Source organism: Macaca mulatta, chromosome 15 (assembly GCF_049350105.2).
Source record: "Macaca mulatta isolate MMU2019108-1 chromosome 15, T2T-MMU8v2.0, whole genome shotgun sequence".
NCBI lineage: Eukaryota > Metazoa > Chordata > Mammalia > Primates > Cercopithecidae > Macaca > Macaca mulatta.
The window spans coordinates 69425884-69443790 of record NC_133420.1 but is presented as its reverse complement, the minus strand read 5'-3'; the positions used below and the strand labels follow the sequence as shown (position 1 = coordinate 69443790).

The window sequence follows — 17907 nt, the reverse complement described above, 5'->3', positions numbered from 1 at the left end:
ATTATATGGCTTTACTGCTGAATTTTACTGTATCTTAAAAAAAATTATGCCAACTCTTCTCAAACTATTATGAAAAAGTGAAGCAGAATAAATTTTTCCTAACTCTTTTTATAAGACTGGCATAACTCTGATACCAAAACCAGACACACTCATACACACACCTCAGACCAATATCTTCAAAGAACATAGATGAGATGCAAAAATTCTCAACAAAATATTATCAAACCAAATTTAACAACACATCAAAAATATAATACACCATGATCAAGTGAGTTTTATCCCAGGAATGCAAGGATGGTTCAACATATGCAAATCAATAAATGTCATGTCATCCATCACATCAATAGAATGAAGGAGAAAAACTATATCTTTATCTCAATAGAGATTCACGAAGAGCATTTGATAAAATTCAACTTCACTTATAAATTTTAAATAATATTAAACACAAAAGAATAACAAATTTTAAAAGAACAAGAATATACTTTGATTAGGTAGATGTGAGTATCAGATTAACTATAATATGTTATCAAAACTGTTCAGCTTTTAGAAATAAATAAGAGATGTGCAAAGACATAGGAAAATATGCCTGAAACACAGGGTAGCAGAAAGTAGCTATTAAATGACCCTGAGAAGGCTTAGATTTTAGGCTTCATAGAGATTTTAAATGATCTATCAAAATATATTAACAGAACTAAATAAATTATATCTAACAATAAAACCATCAGAATGCTGCCTCATGAAATAGAGAATATTAGTAATGAGATAAATGCCAAGACTAGCTTGGTTGCGGAGACCCTAACCCAGCAGTGCTAGAGGAATTAAAGACACACACATAGAAATATAGAGGTGTGAAGTGGAAAATCAGGGTTCTCACAGCCTTCAGAACTGAGAGCCCTGAACAGAGATTTACCCACATATTTATTAACAACAAGCCAGTCATTAGCATTGTTTCTATAGATATTAGATTAACTAAAAGTATCCCTTATGGGAAACGAAGGGATGGGCCAAAATACAAGGATGGGTCTGGCTAGTTATCTGCAGCAGGAGTATGTCCTTAAGGCACAGATCGCTCATGCTATTGTTTGTGGTTTAAGAATGCCTTTAAGTGGTTTTCTGCCCTGGGTGGGCCAGGTGTTCCCTGCCCTCATTCCGGTAAACCCACAACCCTCCAGCATGGGTGTTATGGCCATCGTGAACATGTCACAGTGCTGCAGAGATTTTGTTTATGGCCAGTTTTGGGGCCAGTTTATGGCCAGATTTTGGGGGACCTGTTCACAACAGATAAAATTATAAGAAAGTATCATATAGAAATTCTAGTAATTAAAAGTATAACTGAAATGGAAATTTACCAAAATTTCAACAACAGATTTGAGCTGGCAGATGAATTAATGAACAACACTGAAGATAGGTCAATAGAGACTATTCAGTCTGAGAAGCAGAAAAAAATATGAACAGATCCTCAGAGACATGTGAGCCCATACAAATTGTATCAACATCCACATAATGCAATACCAGAGAAATGACTAGAAAATTTTTTAAAGAAGTACTTTCCAAAACACTCCGAAATTGTATAAAAGATACTAATCTTCAAATTCAAGAAGCTCAGATAGAATAAATTTACCTGCAATTCCAGGTAGAAAAAGTCTAACAAGTTAATCGATGACAATAAATGAAAAATACAAATCCTTGAAAGCAGTGAGAAGGATTAACTTAACATATTGCAGAGATCCTTGTAAAAGTAATAACTGACTTCTCATCAGAAACCCTGGATATCAGAAGACAGTGGAATGACATGTTCAAAATATCTCAGACTGTAAGCTGAGAATTCTGTATCCAGCTAAAATTTCATGTAAAAATAAAAAAGAAGTTAAGACATGCCCAATTAAACAGAGAGAGAAAGAGAATTTCTTGCTTGTATACTTGCCCTACATGATACATTAAAGTAAGTTCTTTAGGCTGAAATGAATAAAACACTTTATGAAACTCAAATTCACATCAAGAAGTAAAGTGCAACAAAAAATAACTACAAAGAGGGCTGGATGCAGTGGCTCATACCTGTAGTCACAGCACTTTGGAGGCTTAGGAAGGAGGTTTGCTTGAGCCCAGGTGTTTGAGGAGACCAGCCTGGGCATCATGGAATAGCCTCATCTATACAAAAAATACAAAAAAAAAAAAAATTAGCCAGGCATGGTGGCACATGCCTGTAGTCCCAGCTACCTGGGGGAGCTGAGACCAGAAGATTGTTTGAGCCCAGGATGTGGAGGTTGCAGTGAGCCAAGATTACACCATTGCACTCCAGCCTGGGCAACAGAGCAAGACCCTGTCCCAAAAAAAAAAAAAAAAAAAGGAAAGAAAGAAAAAAGGAAAAGAAAACTACGAAGATAAATATAAAAGCCAGTGTAAATGTGGTTTGTTTGTATTCCTTGCCCTACACCGTTTTAGATGACAGCGGCACAAAACAATCATTATAAAACAGAGTTAAAAGATTATAATGTATAAACATGCAATTTGTACAGCATTAATAGTAAACAAAGGAGAAAATAGAAATATTGGAGCATGTTTTCACATACTATAAAAATTTACTGTTATTCTGAACTAGATCTTTTAAAATTAAGATACTAATTCCCATCCCCATAGCAACCACAAAAAGAAAATCCTCAAACTTTTAGCAAATAAACAAAGCAATTAAAATGGTATGCTAGAACGTAACTATTTAACATAAAAGAAGATAGTAATAGAGGAAAAGAGGTAAAAATATGTGATGCATATAGTAATATATAACAAAGTAGATGTAAACCCCACCATATCCAATCAAAAGGCAGATATCCACGGAATAAATAAGTTATGATTCAACTCTATGATCCCTATGAGAGACATGTTTTAGATTCAAAAAACAAAGAGGTTGAAAGCAAAAGGATGAAAAAGTTATAATATGCAATCAGTACACAAAAATGAGCTGCAATGCTACACTAAGACAAAGTAGAGTTAAAAGTGTTTGTAAACAATGAGAAAATTTTGTACTGATAAAGAGGTAAATCTACCTTTAAGTTCTAATAACTACAAATGCATTTAATAAAGCCCTCAAATTCTGTCAGCAAAACCTGACAGAATTGAAGGATGAAGAAACAATTGAAAAAAAAATTGTTAGAGACTTCAATACTCATTTTCAATACTAGATGGAACAAGTAGGAAGATCACCACAAAATAGAAGGCTTAAATAACTATTGTGATTGCTTCCCAGAGACAGAATAGATGCCTACACACTCAAATTTGACTCAGATATCAAGATTGATAACACCACCTGTGTACCAGGAGGGCATAAAAAGGATCTTTTTTTAAAATTTAAGATATTTATTTTAAAAAGGTTACACTATGTTTTTTGTTTGTTTATTTTCTTTTGTTTTTAAATGGGCTCTCTGTTGCCCAGGCTAGAGTCAGTGGTGCAATCTCGGTTCACTGCAACCTCTGCCTCGTGGGTTTGAACCCTGCCTCAGTGATTCTCCTGCCTCAGCTTCCTGAGTAGCTGGGACTACAGGCATACGCCACCATGCCCAGTTAATTTTTGTATTTTTAGTAGAGACGGGGTTTCACCAAATTGGCCTGGCTGGTCTCGAACTCCTGACCTCGTGATCCACCCGCCTCGGCCTCCCAAAGTGCTGGGATTACAGGCGTGAGCCACCGCTCCCAGTCCTCACTATGATTTTTATACACTGTTGAAAACAATGACTTTTATTTATTTAAAAGCAGCAACAGTTCCCATTACTCTCATAATGTTATATTTAAGCCTTGATTTAGTTCCAGAAAATAAATAGGGTACATTTTTAATATTTCCCTAGCTCTGTCTGCTATAAGAGAATTTCAGAGTATGAAGGTAAGATGAAGCAAGACATAGAAGAACATTTTTAGATACTGACCATTTTTCCTTGTAATTTGGTGAAAATTTAGTTTCTTTCCCAAATTCTGTACTTCTATACATAAAAGTAAATTTCTATTTTAGTAGCTCTAAAAGAACTAGGTGAGAGAAGATTAGTATCCATAATAGTAAATAGCAAGTACTTTGGAAAGTCTGAATTAGAGTACAAGTGAAGACATTGACAAACAAACTTTCTGTCTCCTGGATGTGGTATGGTATTTATGTTAGAATTAAAGCATCACAATTAACTGATTGTAGGGTGCTGGTCAGCAATCCGTCAACAGGTCTACCCCAACAGATGTGGAGACACGTGGAAAAAATATGTTAACCAAAGTGGTCAGGAGAACAAAATACAGAAAACACCATAAAACTGAGGACATTATCTCTTCTTGTCTGAAAAACAGGGGTTCCCCGGAGTACAGGAAGTATTTATCAGGGGAGTGCTTCTATTCTGTTATCACAGGAGGGCTTGAAGCAGATTCCGGCCATTCATACACATCTGGCAGCAGGGAATCATATTCACTCCATCATATTCTTTCTTTAACATATTTGGCCTTGTCTTCAGGTTCTGGGTATTGGAAAGCCATTTTGTTAGCATATAGGTATTCTGCAACTTTAATAGCAATGTTAATAGAAACTTTCTGAATATTAGCAAGTGGTGGGTAAAGTTTCCCTTGGGCTAACTTTTCATCCCTCATTTGGCTTGTCAATGCCTTTGCAGCTTCTAGGAAAACATTGTCACTAATACGCTGGGTATTACAGAGAATAACAGCTAAAGATGCACCTGGAAAAATATATACATTGTTTCCTTGATCTGGTGTAAAGATTCTCCCATCTGTGAGTTTCACTAGCCCAAATGGACTGCCACTGGCAAACAAACACTTGCCCTCTGTAAGTGTATATGCTTCTTTGGCCGTGCACTCTGCCTGTGCTGTAGGATTACTTAATGCAAATATTACAGGCCTTTCATTGATAGGGGTCATGGCTCTGATTACATCAGGAGTGAAAAGATGGCCAGCACCTGCAACTCCAATTGTAGTTGAAGTCCTCATTGTATTCACCACATCTTCAAAAGTATCAGGTATGCTCTCTGGGACTGGGTAAGTAAATGGTTCCTGATAACTATCTATTTTTGCTTTCCGCCCCTTAACTAATAAACCATACTTGTCAAACATCCAGATTTTCTTTTGTGCCTCTTCTTCTGACAGGCCATTTTCTACCATAGACATACTTTTTTAAGATTTGCAATTCCAGGAGTAGTCTCTCCTGTTCCAAGGAATAAGATTTTGTGTTCGGAGACTGGTTTATTAATAACTTTTTGTGTTGCAAGAAGATCTGCTAGAGCTACTGCAGCTGTCCCTTGAATATCATCATTGAAAGTGCAGTATTTTTATTGATGTTTTTTCAAGAACCTGAATGCATTATGATTTCCAAAATCTTCAAATGGAATGAGTGTGTTCCAGCCATATCTGTCAGTAATAGCTTCCATAAACTCATCAATCAGGTCATCATACTGTTGTGTGCGATCTTGTTTCTGGTACAAGCCTATGTAAAATGTGTCTTTTAAGAGTGCGATATTATCAGTTCCCACATCAATACACACCGGTAGGCATCTATCAGGCCATATTCAGGCACAAACTGTATACAAACACATTTTTCCTACTGGAATTCCCATTTCATAGACACCCAGCTCTCCAAGACCCAGAATTCTCTCTCCATCAGTCACTAAAACAATCTTAACATGATTTTCTGGCCACTTATCCACAATTGATCTAATATGACCTCTGTCTGAGATCGACATAAATAATCCCTTAGGTCTTCTAAAGATGTGTCCATACTGGGAGCAGACAAGACCAACTGTTGGTGTATATACAATTGGCATTAAACTCTGTGTCATCTTGAAGTATTCGATAAAACAATTTCTCATTTCTTTCTTGTATTTCCATTATGTAGATATACGTTTCCAAAGGGCTAGTCATTTTTTTCAAGTTTCTGTGGAATCCTAAGGCTTGAATATCTTGTGTCTGTATTTTGGGAGGTGGAAGCCCTTGAAGACCAAGCATTTGTCGTTCTTGTAAAGTAAATGCCATTCCCTTGTTTGTTCTTGGATTCAGCATAAATGGCTTGCCTTTTTCTTTTATGTGCAAATATCGACATGCCAAAGTACAAGTGGTGGAAACTGCTCTTAACCCGGGACAACATCTTTTCTTTCATCAGAGGTCTCACCACACAACAGTTGGTGCTGCGGACGAAGAGGCTGCACCCTGCCTCCCGTCCTGGCGATGCTCAGCTCTCGCATCGCCGGGCCCTCCCCTTTTGCGAGCCTCCTGGAGTCCGCGCCAGCTCAGGCTCGCACTGGCGCGAGAGGTGCCACACTCTGAGGTAGACCCGTGAGAGTGGAGGGTGAGGGGGGGCAGGGCCGAGTGGCCATGGCCCACTGGATTTTTTTTAAACGTAAATTATCCTTTTCTATTTTTAATTTTTTTTCTCCTATTGAAGGTATTTGCCATTTTCAATTAACTCATATGACTTCTTTATAAATTAAGGTAATTAAAACTTTATATTATCTGTTACAAATATTTTTCTCTCTTTTTCTTTTTCTTACTCTATTAGCCATAAATGATTGATATGATGTAGTGAAATACATCAAAATTTTCATTCGTGGAATATTTTTTGAATATATCTATGGTGTCCTATTTTCCCAGGTTCATACTTTTAACTGCATGTTTGTTATCTACATTTGAATATTGCACTGATACCGCTAATGTCTCACATGGAGACATCTCATGTGATGCCAGCCTTAACTTTACCCAGAGCCCTTGGTCAATTGTCTCTACACTTTCACATTAGTTATCAGATAATGTGGTTTGAAACTCTGTCCCCACCTAAATCTCATGTTGAAATGTAATTTCCAATGCTGTATGTGGGGCCTGGTGGGGGATCATTGGATCAGAAGAACAGTTTCTTATGGTTTAACACCATTCCCCCTTGGTGCTGTCATCACAATACTGAGTTCTTATGAGACCCAATTGGAGGTCTCAGAAGAAGATATGAGGGAAAGATTGGAACTTCCTAGAGACTTGTTGAATGGTTGTGACCAACATGCTGATAGTGTTATGGACAGTGAAATCCAGACTGAGGAGGTCTCAGATGGAAATAAGGAATTTATTGGGAACTGAAGTAAAGGTCACTTCTGCTATGCTTTAGCAAAGAGCCTGACTGCATTTTGCCCCTACTCTAGGGATAAGAGAATTTGAACTTGAGAGTGATGATTTAGAGTATCTGGTGAGAGAAATTTCTGAGTAGCCAAGCACTCAAGATGCGCACTGGCTGCTTCTAACAATCTGTGCTCACATGCATGAGTAAAGAAATGATCTGAAACTAGAACTTATATTTAAAAGAGAAGCAGAGGGTAAAGGTTTGCAGCCTGTCCATTTCATAGAAAAGAAAAGCCCATTTTCAGTGGTGGAATTCAAACAGGTTGCATAAATTTGCATAAGTAAAGAGGAGTCAAGTCCTAATAGAAAAGACAATAGGGAAAGACCTCAAATGCATTTCAGAGACCTTTGTGGCAGCCCCTCCAATTACAGGCCATGAAGCCTAGAAAGACAGAATGATTTTGTGGGCCAGACTCATGACCCCACTGCCCTGTGCAGCCTTGGGATGCTCTCTGCTTCCCAACCACTCAACCTCCAGCCATAGGTAAAAGGGGACAAGGTACTGCTCAGGCCACTGCTTCACAGGCACAAGTTATAAGTCTTGGTGGCCTCCATGTTGTGTTAAGCCTGTGGGTGCACAGAATGCAAGAGTCGAGGTTTGAAACACTCCATCTAGATTTCAGAGGATATATGGAAATGCCTAATGTCCAGGCAGAAGCCTGCTTCAGGGCAGAGCCCTCGTGGAATCTCTACCAGGGCAGTGCAGAGGGGATATCTGGAGTTAGATCTCCTATTCAGAGTCCCCACTGGTGCACTTCCTAGTGGAACTGTGAGAAGTGGAGCACCATCCTCCAGACCCCAGAATAGTAGATCCACCAACAGCCTGCACCCTGCACCTGAAAAAGCAGCAAGCACTCAATGCCAGCCCCTGAAAGAAACTGTGGGGGCTGAAATTGTCAAAGCCACAAGGGTAAAACTGCCCAAGGCTTTGGGAGCCCACCCCTTGCACTTGTATGACCTGGTGAGACATGGGGTCAAAGGAGATTATTTTGGAGCATTAAGAGTTAATGACTGTCCTGTTGGGTTTCAGATATGCATGGGACCTGTAGCTCCTTTAATTGGCAGATTTCTCCCCTTTGGAATGGGAGTAATTACTCAATGCCTTTACCTCTAAGGTATCTTGGAAGTAACTAACTCGTTTTTTATTTTACAGGCTCATAAGTGGAACAGACTAGCCTTGTCTTAGATGAGACTTCAGACTGTGGACTTTTGAGTTAATGCTAGAATGAGTTAAGACTTTGGTGGACTGTTGGGAAGGCATGATTGTATTCTGAAGTGTGAGAAGGTCTTGAGATTTCAGAGGTGCCAGGTGTGGAATGATGGTTTGCCTCTGTGTCCCCGCCCAAATCTCATGTTGAAATGTAACCTCAGTGCTGAAGTTGGGGCCCAGTGGGAGGTGATTTGATCATGGAGGTAGGTTCTCATGATTTAACACCACCCCCACTTAGTGTTATCATCACAATAGTGAGTTCTCATGATATCTGGTTGCTTAAAAGTGTGTAGCACCTGCCCCTTCTCTCTCTTCTTCCTGTAGCAGTCAGGTGAAGCTCCTAACTCCCCTTTGCTTTCCAACATAATTGGAAACTGTCTGAGTCCTTCCCAGAAGCAAAATCCACTATGCTTCCTATATAGCCTGCAAATGTGTGAGTCAATCATGACTCTTTTCTTTATAAATTACCCAGTCTCCAATATTTCTTTATAACAGTGTGAGAATAGACTAATACACCAAGTTAGTCTGATTTTAATCCAGTCAATGGCTGAGGCAACAAACTCACTATGAGAACAGCCAGACAGTGCTTTACAACTTGCCCTTAATGCTATGCTTTATTTCCCATCTCACGGCTTCTCTACTGTTTCTGAAGCATATACCATATTCTTATTGCGCATAAATACAAAATTTGGAGGTATCGAGTAGTTACTACTCTTGAGGTTAATCTGTGATTGCAGAAAAATAATTGGTGGAGAAATTCATATCCCTTCTTCCTCCTGGACCTCTCCTTTGCAGTGCTTTGTATTATATGACCTCTTGGAAATCCTGTGAGTTTGAGTTATTGATAGGAGCTTGACCCAAGAATCAGATAACCCAGTTATGCACCAATATTTGTTCTTGTTCCTTTCCTACCTTATTTCCCCTTTCCTTCACACTTGCTTCTCAATGATTGCACTTTCGAACAGCACATTTACACGTAAACTTTTGCTTCAAGCTTTGATTTCTGAAAATCCCATATTAAGTAGATGTCCAATAAAAAGTCATTAATATGTTAAATATAAACCATTTATTTTCTTAAACTTGCTTTTTCTAGTGTCTACCCCATCTTATTAAATGACGACTCCATTTTTCAAGGACCTTATACTCAGAATTTTGAAGTCATTCTTGTTTATGCTCTTCTTCTCATATTCTACATTTAATTCGTGAGCAAATCCTGCTGTATATTCCTTCAAAATACAAGTACAAAATGACCCTCTCCATTCACACCACAATCTCTCATATTCAAACCACCATCAACATTCATTGGCATTTTTTTCATTATTCTTCTATTTGGTCCCATTGTTTTCATATTTGTTATCTACAATTCTATTTGCCATATGCAGGGGAAAGATGCTTTTTAAAAAGACACATTGTATCATGTCGCTACTCTTCATTCAGTGCTTCAAAGACTTTACACTTGCTCAGAGTAAAGCTGTGACCTTACAATAACTTATTAAAGTCCTACTTATTTTAGCCCTTGTTATTTATCTAACCTCATTTTCCTACTACACATTCGGTCTTTTCCCCTAGTCACAGACCTCCTTGCTGAATGTTAAATATGCCAAACGCCCTCCTTTTTAATGGCTTTTTAACTTGCTATATATTAATATTGTTAAATAGATAATTCACAAATTTTTTTTAGAATAGTGTCTCACCCATGTAGTAATATAATAGTTATCACTTGTTATGACATTCCTAGATTAGAAACTGTTATTAGTGTTAGTACCTCAACGTTATCATCATCAGTAAAATGTGGATGTTTTGTTCTTTTGAATATATGTGAGAATAATATGATAGGGTGGTCAATACCAGAAAAACATTATACAAATGCTAATAATTATTTCAATATTTAACGTGTTCACTGCACTAACAATCACTTTTTTCACATTTCTAAATTTTTACTATCATACATTTAGATGACTAAATGTTTCATGGTTATCGAGTTCAGCATGTGCCTATGTTAATATGTTACTTCTCCAATCACCTCCTCTTTCATTCCCTTTCCATTATTTAATTACTATATCCATTCCTGGTCCATTTCCTCCTTCATTCTAGCAACTATTCCATTGTTTTTTTTTTAAAAAGTCTCCATCACCATTGTTTTTTAGGTTCATGTCTCACTTTTCTAGGTTCTTTTCCATTTCTCATCTTCTTTTTCTAATATCATGAGATTTCTCAGCCAGTGTTTGATTGCCAAGTTTGGAATTGTCTGTTACCATGGATACTGTTTCAGCTACTTGCCCACAGGAGGGAGCCCTCTACTTGTTAAAGGTATGTTGGCGGCAGCAAGACGTTTTCCTGGTAAAGGACAGTGGGGCCGGGACTAATTAGCAATAAAGATGTAAATGGCTTATTTTCCCACAGATAGTGTACATCTCATGCTGGTTCAAGTATGGCATTTTGCACTTTCACTAGACTTATATCAGAAACATACAAAATAGGTACTTATATGGCAGAGTATGAAAGGCATCTACATTGCCCCAATATTTCTTCTCACTTTCTTTTACCAGTCATGTTTATCTCTTTGCCTTAAAATCTTAAAATAAAATATCTCGTTAGGTAAAAAGAACCTAATGGAAATGAACATCACATAGGATAGTTATCATGGGAAAGAAATAAAAATAAAAATGAGTGGCTCTCAAAGAGGGTAAAGTGTAAATGGGAAAAAGCAGCAGAATTATCTAGATAATTGTGAAATTTTTTTGTAAGATTTTATCTCGAAGACTAGAATGCTGGAAATAAAGGAAATTTCAAGTTAATCTCTCCACATTCACAGTTTTTTTGGGGGGCAATATGTCAAGATAAAAATGTTTGTATTCAGGGTTAAAAGAGTGATGTGTAAGTTGGGAGACCGGGAAATATTGTTTCACAGTTATCTGCCACTGTCAGTCCCATAGATACACTATAGTTACTCTGAAACTTTGAAGTTCTGGAAGATAGAATGCATCCTTCTGCCTTTCCAGGCAGTCATTTCTGCTCACTCACCTACCCCTGCTGAATGAGATTTGGCTCATTGTGAGTTTACAGTTTACAATTATTTCCCTGGCTACACACTTTTCATAACTGACTAATTATAGTTTACAGTAAATAGGAACACAAGGTTATCCCTAAAATAGAGTATGCTGCCTTCTCTAGGCAAAAAATTTAAAAAGGTGTTAAAAATCCAAAGGAAGTGTTTAAGTAAAATATGAAGAAGAGGACATTGGATAGTCAAAGTTGGTGGGTCAAGAAGCACAGTTCTCTTAAAACATGTTAAGTCTGATGCCTTGTATTTCTTAAGAAACAAGAGACATCTATCTGTCCAAATTAATGTGGGGATGAAGTTGGCATAAAAATAAGAAGGCAGCAATTGAAACCATATCTCTTGTTGTGTTTTTACAGTTCTGATCACAAATGCTCATTTACAATAAAGAGTATTAACTTAAAGCAAATGATTAGATTATACTCACATAAAATAAGGCCTATATTTTATTATTGAAAAGCATTCTATTATTGAAAAGGCTTTTTATGGTAGAGAAATAGAGATTTAGGATGGCAGACCATCTTCATCAACCCTAAATTGATGATTATAAAACACATATTGAGTGTAAAAAATGGAGCTGTAATTTCAAATATAAATGATTCAAAACAAAGTGAATTTGATGGACTTTCTGCTTTGTTCATTTTTATTTTTACTCTTCCTTTAAGCAGGATTCTCAACTTTCACATGGCATATCCAAATACTTCCATTTTAAAATGCTGCATTCTATATGTTGATGCTGGATATCTATTTTATTTGAGTGCCTGAAAATAATTTCAGAGCCAGAAATTAATGATAGAGGCCAAATTCTTCAAAAACGATTACAAAAAGAAGAGATTCCTACTACAAAAAAAGTCACTATTTTCTATTACAACTAGGACTAAGGGAAAAATTCTTTCATCAAAGCAGCATCACATATATATTTGAAGCACTTATCTGTTCCCTAACTCAGTAAAGATTTCACAGATTGATTCTTTTTTTCTCATTTAGCTCTAACAGTCAGAGAAAAGTAGACATTTTAAAATAATAATAATAATGACACCATAAATTTAAATAACAAAGCAGCTTTTTTTCCCCCAAAGTAACCCAACAGAAGAGTTATATAGCTGAGATCTGCATGGACTTATCACATAAAGGAAAACGTGCTCTATTTGTAGCTAAGTTTTGTTTGGGGGGCGGGGGGTGGGGGATATGTTGGATGTGTCTGAAGGCTCATTAAAACCCTCTAATAATTTTCAAAACATGCTAACTGCAGACAGAGGTTGAATTCTAAAACACCTTTTAAAAATTTTGTATATAAGTCATCACAGAAACAACACAGAAGCAAACAAATGAACAAAATGGTGAACAAATTAACTGAAGGGTAATAGTCACTATGCAACCTACCTGTATCTCTATAAAATAACAAAAATGCCATCAGCACATGACAAGAAAAACAACATTTAAATAATTGAGGAAAAATCTCCTTAAAAATTCTTGCTGAAATGTTTTGGTTTCACCTGAGCAAACCATCAATTCAATGATACAAAGTGATTGAGCTGATTTTATCTCAAAGCACAATACCTGTGAGCACAGTCTTATTTTGAAAAACAAAATTACATATAGATACATATATACATATATGTATATTATTTATTTAATCTATAATTATTTAACCATATTTTTATTAGAACCTGTTTAAATTATTTAGATTTGCTAGATAATATATGTGACTTTAATTTAGACTACTAAAAAGTGAATTTGTTTTACTTTTTTAGTATGAGAGTAAAATATTATTTCAATATAATCTTTACATGATTGCTGATTCAAAGTGGCAAAAATAAATTTTTTTGAGCATGAAAAATTTAAACAGTTATCTATAAAGTCTGGACTTTGGACAAGTGAGTAATTAGCTTGATCTTTTTGTCCTTTCCTACACTGTTCACCAATTACACATTTTGCTTTTGAAAACCAAGGTGGGAATCTAAGTTACAACAGGTTTTTCTCACTTGACCTTTCTTACTTTGCTTACAGGCTTTAGAAAGATAATTACTTATTTACATCAAAAGGCTTTTGCTAGGTTATTTAAAAAACAAATCTGTTTACTTCTCTTTACAGGTGAAACGATCTAAATGTGTTGGCCTCACATATAAAAAGGATAAATGAATAAAGTCCTTGCATACTCTCTGTACTCGTAGCAACATATCTCCCATGACCCAACAGCCAGGGATCCCAGAGGAAGCAATTCAGCATTCAAAACCACTAACATTCCATTGTAAGTCAATCATACTTCCCATTTATTGAAAAAAGATCTCGAATTTTTCTTCCTCAGAGCGCTGATTGTTGCACACTCATTCACGGGAGCTTTATGTTGGAAGTAATTTTGTACACCTACATGTTTGCTGGCCTTCAACACATACAGTTCTTTTACACTTAATACCATTTCAAGGGGTGTGTGTGTGTGTGTGTGTGTGTGTGTGTGTGTTCTTAGTTGCTGAGTCATAACTTTGGTACTTCTTTTCCATTACTTTTGCTTTGTAATAGGTTGCAAACTTCTGCAATCCTCTTTCTTCCTAGACAGTCATCACATAAATCTTGGCTTCAAGTCTTCTTTGTTCTACATTCCAACAAACCCCATGCTGTAGCCTTACTCCCGATGATACAATTCGAGACATGATCACAACCTCATCACTTTGCAAAACTTTGAACTGAAGTTGTGCAATAATAACACTAACTGTCATTCATTAAGTAAACCTGCAATTCAGCAGGTTAAATCCTTGCAACCCCTTTCACCTTTGTCCGGTGGAAGATATGTCTTTTCCAGAAACCCATTTTGAAGTAATCAACCCTTCTTTATCTGTTGAATTCTGCGTATCTATCACAGTCGCTATTGCATGTTTGTCCACGGATTTGTACACATTTGTCTTTCTTGATGCCCTAGACTGTAAACTCGTTAAGGGCTATATTTTTTTTAATATATGCCCATTAGCTAGAACTATACTAGATATGTAACAGATTCTTAATAATTTTTTTTCAATAAATAAATCCTTACAACAACACAGTAATGTAGGCATCATTAGCACATTTTAATTTGAGAAACTCAGGACTGGGAGGTTAAGTAAATGTTCCCAGCTCTTATTGAAACTAAAACCTCAGATAAATCTAATGCTTATACTTATTCTTTTTGATCTTTTCTTTCTTTTTTTCTTTTCTTTTTTTTTTTTTTTTTGGAAACAGTCTCTCACTTTGTTGCCCAGGCTCCAGGCTGCAGTGTGCAATAGCATGATCATAGCTCACTACAGTCTCATACTACCTGGCTCAAGTGAGACTCCCACCGCAGCTTCCTGAGTAGTTGGGATCAAAGGCTTGTGTCCCCATGCCCAGCTAATTTTTTATTGGCGTAGGGGACAAGGTTTAACTTTGTTGTCCAAGCTTGTCTTGACCTCCTGGGCTGAAGTGATCCTCTCACTTCAGCCTCCCGACTAGCTGGGATTAGAGGCACACATCACCACACACAGCTAGTTTTTTAAAAAAATTTTGTGTAGAGATGGGGTCTCTCTATGCTACTCAGGTTGGTCTCAAACTTCCGGACTCAAGTGATACTCCTCCCTCAGCCTCCTAAAGTGCTGGGATTACAGGCATGATCCACTGTGCCTGGCCATTTTTTTTTTTTTTTTACTGTTGCTAAACCCTTTATGACCTATTATTCCGATTTCATCATTTACAGAATTGAGTTTGTATTGTTGGCATTTTGGTTGTCATTATTTGATGTGGTTTGGCTCTGTGTCCCCACCCAAATGTCACCTTGAGTTGTAATAATTCCCACATGTCAAGGGCGGGACCAGGTGGAGATAATTGAATAATGGGGCTGGTTTCCCGAATGCTGTTCTCATAATAGTGAGTGAGTTTTCACAAATCTGATGGTTTTACAAGGGGCTTCCTCCTTCAATGGGCACTCATTCTCTCTCTTGCTGCACTGTGAAGAGGTAATTTCGGCCATGAAAATATTGAGATTGAAAAATTTGAACATTATATTTAAAAACAGAGTGCAAGGTCTTAATCACACTATTTTTGAAAAGAGGAGAAAAAGAGATGTTGAAATTAGCCTAGTAGCCAGAATTATTGTTCCTAGGGGAAATACTTCTAAGGCAGTTACTGTAGTTCTGAATCTGTAGTTTCGCTTTGTTTTTATTGCTGCTCTTTTTTCCTAACCCTTCAAAATGTAGCTATCAGGAAATGTTATTACAACCTATTCAATTTTAGCTGGACTTCATTAAAGGCTAATCGGCCGTTGTAATCTATTTTATATGTTTCTGTACGACTTGCTGAATTGTTTTCTCAAAATAACATTTTTAATATGTTCAGCAATACCACAAGTATACTTGTGAACTCAATAAAAAATAACATTAAATGTTCATGTCCCCAAGTACTCATAAGAACAAGAGAACTTGACTTCCCAGAGAATACTATATAGAAAGGATTTTTGTCTACACCAGCATACCTCAGAGATATTGCAGGTTTGATTTCAGACCACTATGATAGAGAGCAACACAAATTTTTTGCTTTCTAAGTGCATATAAAATGTATGTTTATGCTATATTATGGCCTATTAAGTGTGCAATAACATTATGTTTAAAACATTTTTTATACTTTAACTTAGAAATATTTTATTGATATAAAATTCTAATAATTATCTGAGCCTTCAGGGAGTCCTAATTTTTTGCTGGTGGAGGGAGTTGTCTCCTGTTGTTGGCTACTGACTAATCAGGGTGGTGGTTGCTGAAGGCTGGGACGTCTGTGACAATTTATTTAAATAAAACAACAATGAAGTTTACTCCACTGATTGACTCTTTCTTTCACAAATGATTTCTCTATAAAATGAAATGCTGCCTAATAGCATTTTACCTAGTAGAAATTCCTTCAAAATTAAAGTCACTTCTCTCAAACCCTGCCACTGCTTTATCAACTAAGTTCATAAAATATTCTAAATCCTTTGTTGTTTTTTCAATGATGTTTACAGCATCTTCACCAAGGGCAGGTTCTATTGCAAGAGATCACTTTATTTGCTCATCTGTAAGGAGCAACTTCTCATTTGTTCAATTTCATCATGGGATTGCAGCAATTCTGTGACAGCTACAGATTCTATTTCTCAATTTATTCTCTTGTTATTTACATCACATCTGTGGTTCCTTCCTCCACCGAAGTCTTCAAATCCTCAAAGTCACCCATAGGGGTTGGAATCAACCTCTTTCAAACTCCTATTTATGTTGCATTTTTGATCTCCATTATAAATCACAAATGTTTTTAATGGCACCTAGAACTGTGAATTCTTTCCAGAGGTTTTCAATTTATTTTTCCCAAATTCTTCAGAAGAATCACTATCAATGGCAGCTGTAGCCTTACAAAATATATTTCTTAAATTAATTAGACTCAAAATTCAAAATTACTCCTTGATCCATGGGCTACATAATGAACGTTCTGTTAGCAGGCATGGTCATCTCGACTCCATCTCAACTCATCAGAGCTCTCATCTCGACTCCATCAGAGCTCTTTGATGACCAGGTGTATTGTCAAATAAGTAATAGTGTTTTGAAATTATTATTATTATTATTTTTTATCTCCGAACAGTAGATCTCAACAGTGAGCTTGACGTATTCAGTAAACCATGCTGTAAACAGATGTACTGTCATCCAGGCTTTGTTGTTTCATTTGAAGAACACAGACAGAGTAGATTTAGCATGATTATTAAGGGCCCTCAGATTTTTTGGAATGACAAATGAGCATTGGCTTCAACTTAAATCCATCAGCTGCATTGGCCCCTAGCAAGAGAGTCAGCCCGTCTTTCAAAGCTTAGAAGCCGGTCATTGACTTCTCTCTAATCATGAAAGCCCTAAATAGCATCTTCTTCCAATAGAAGGCTGTTTTGTATAGGTTGAAAATCTGTTGTTGTTTGCCACCTTCATCAATGATCTTAGCTAGATCTCCTACATCAACACGTCCTGCTTCACCATGTACTTTCATGTTATAGGGATGGCTTCCTTCCATAAACCTGATGAACCACCCTCTAATAGCTTCAAACTTTTCTTTTGCAGTCTTCTCACCTCTCTCAGCATTGATAGAATTGAGGAAAGTTATGATCTTGTTCTGGATTAGGCTTTGGCTTAAGGGAACATTGTGGCTTATTTGATCTTTTATCCACACCAGTCAAACATTCTCCATATCAGCAATGAGGTTGCTTCATTTTCTTATTATTTGTGTATTTGCTGGAGTAGCCCTTTAATCTCCTTAAAGAACTTTTTCTTTGCATTCGTAACTTGACTAAGTGTTTGGCACAAGAAACCTAGGTTTCAGTCAGTCTTGGCTTTTGTTACGCCTTCCTCACTAAGCTTGATTATTTATAGTTTTGCTTAAAAGTGAGACATGTGTGACTCTTACTTTCACTTGAACACTTAGAGGCCATTGTAAGGTGATTGATTGACCTAATTTTAATGCTGTTGTGTCTCAAAGAATAGGGAGACAGAGAGAGAGA

The 17907-nt window shown here is 36.7% G+C and overlaps 1 pseudogene; it reads right to left on the bottom strand.

Annotated features, from left to right (window-relative positions):
- Positions 1 to 4440: 4440 nt before the first annotated feature.
- LOC705271 (NAD-dependent malic enzyme, mitochondrial pseudogene) lies at positions 4441 to 16607 on the bottom strand (annotated as a pseudogene).
- Positions 16608 to 17907: the final 1300 nt, after the last annotated feature.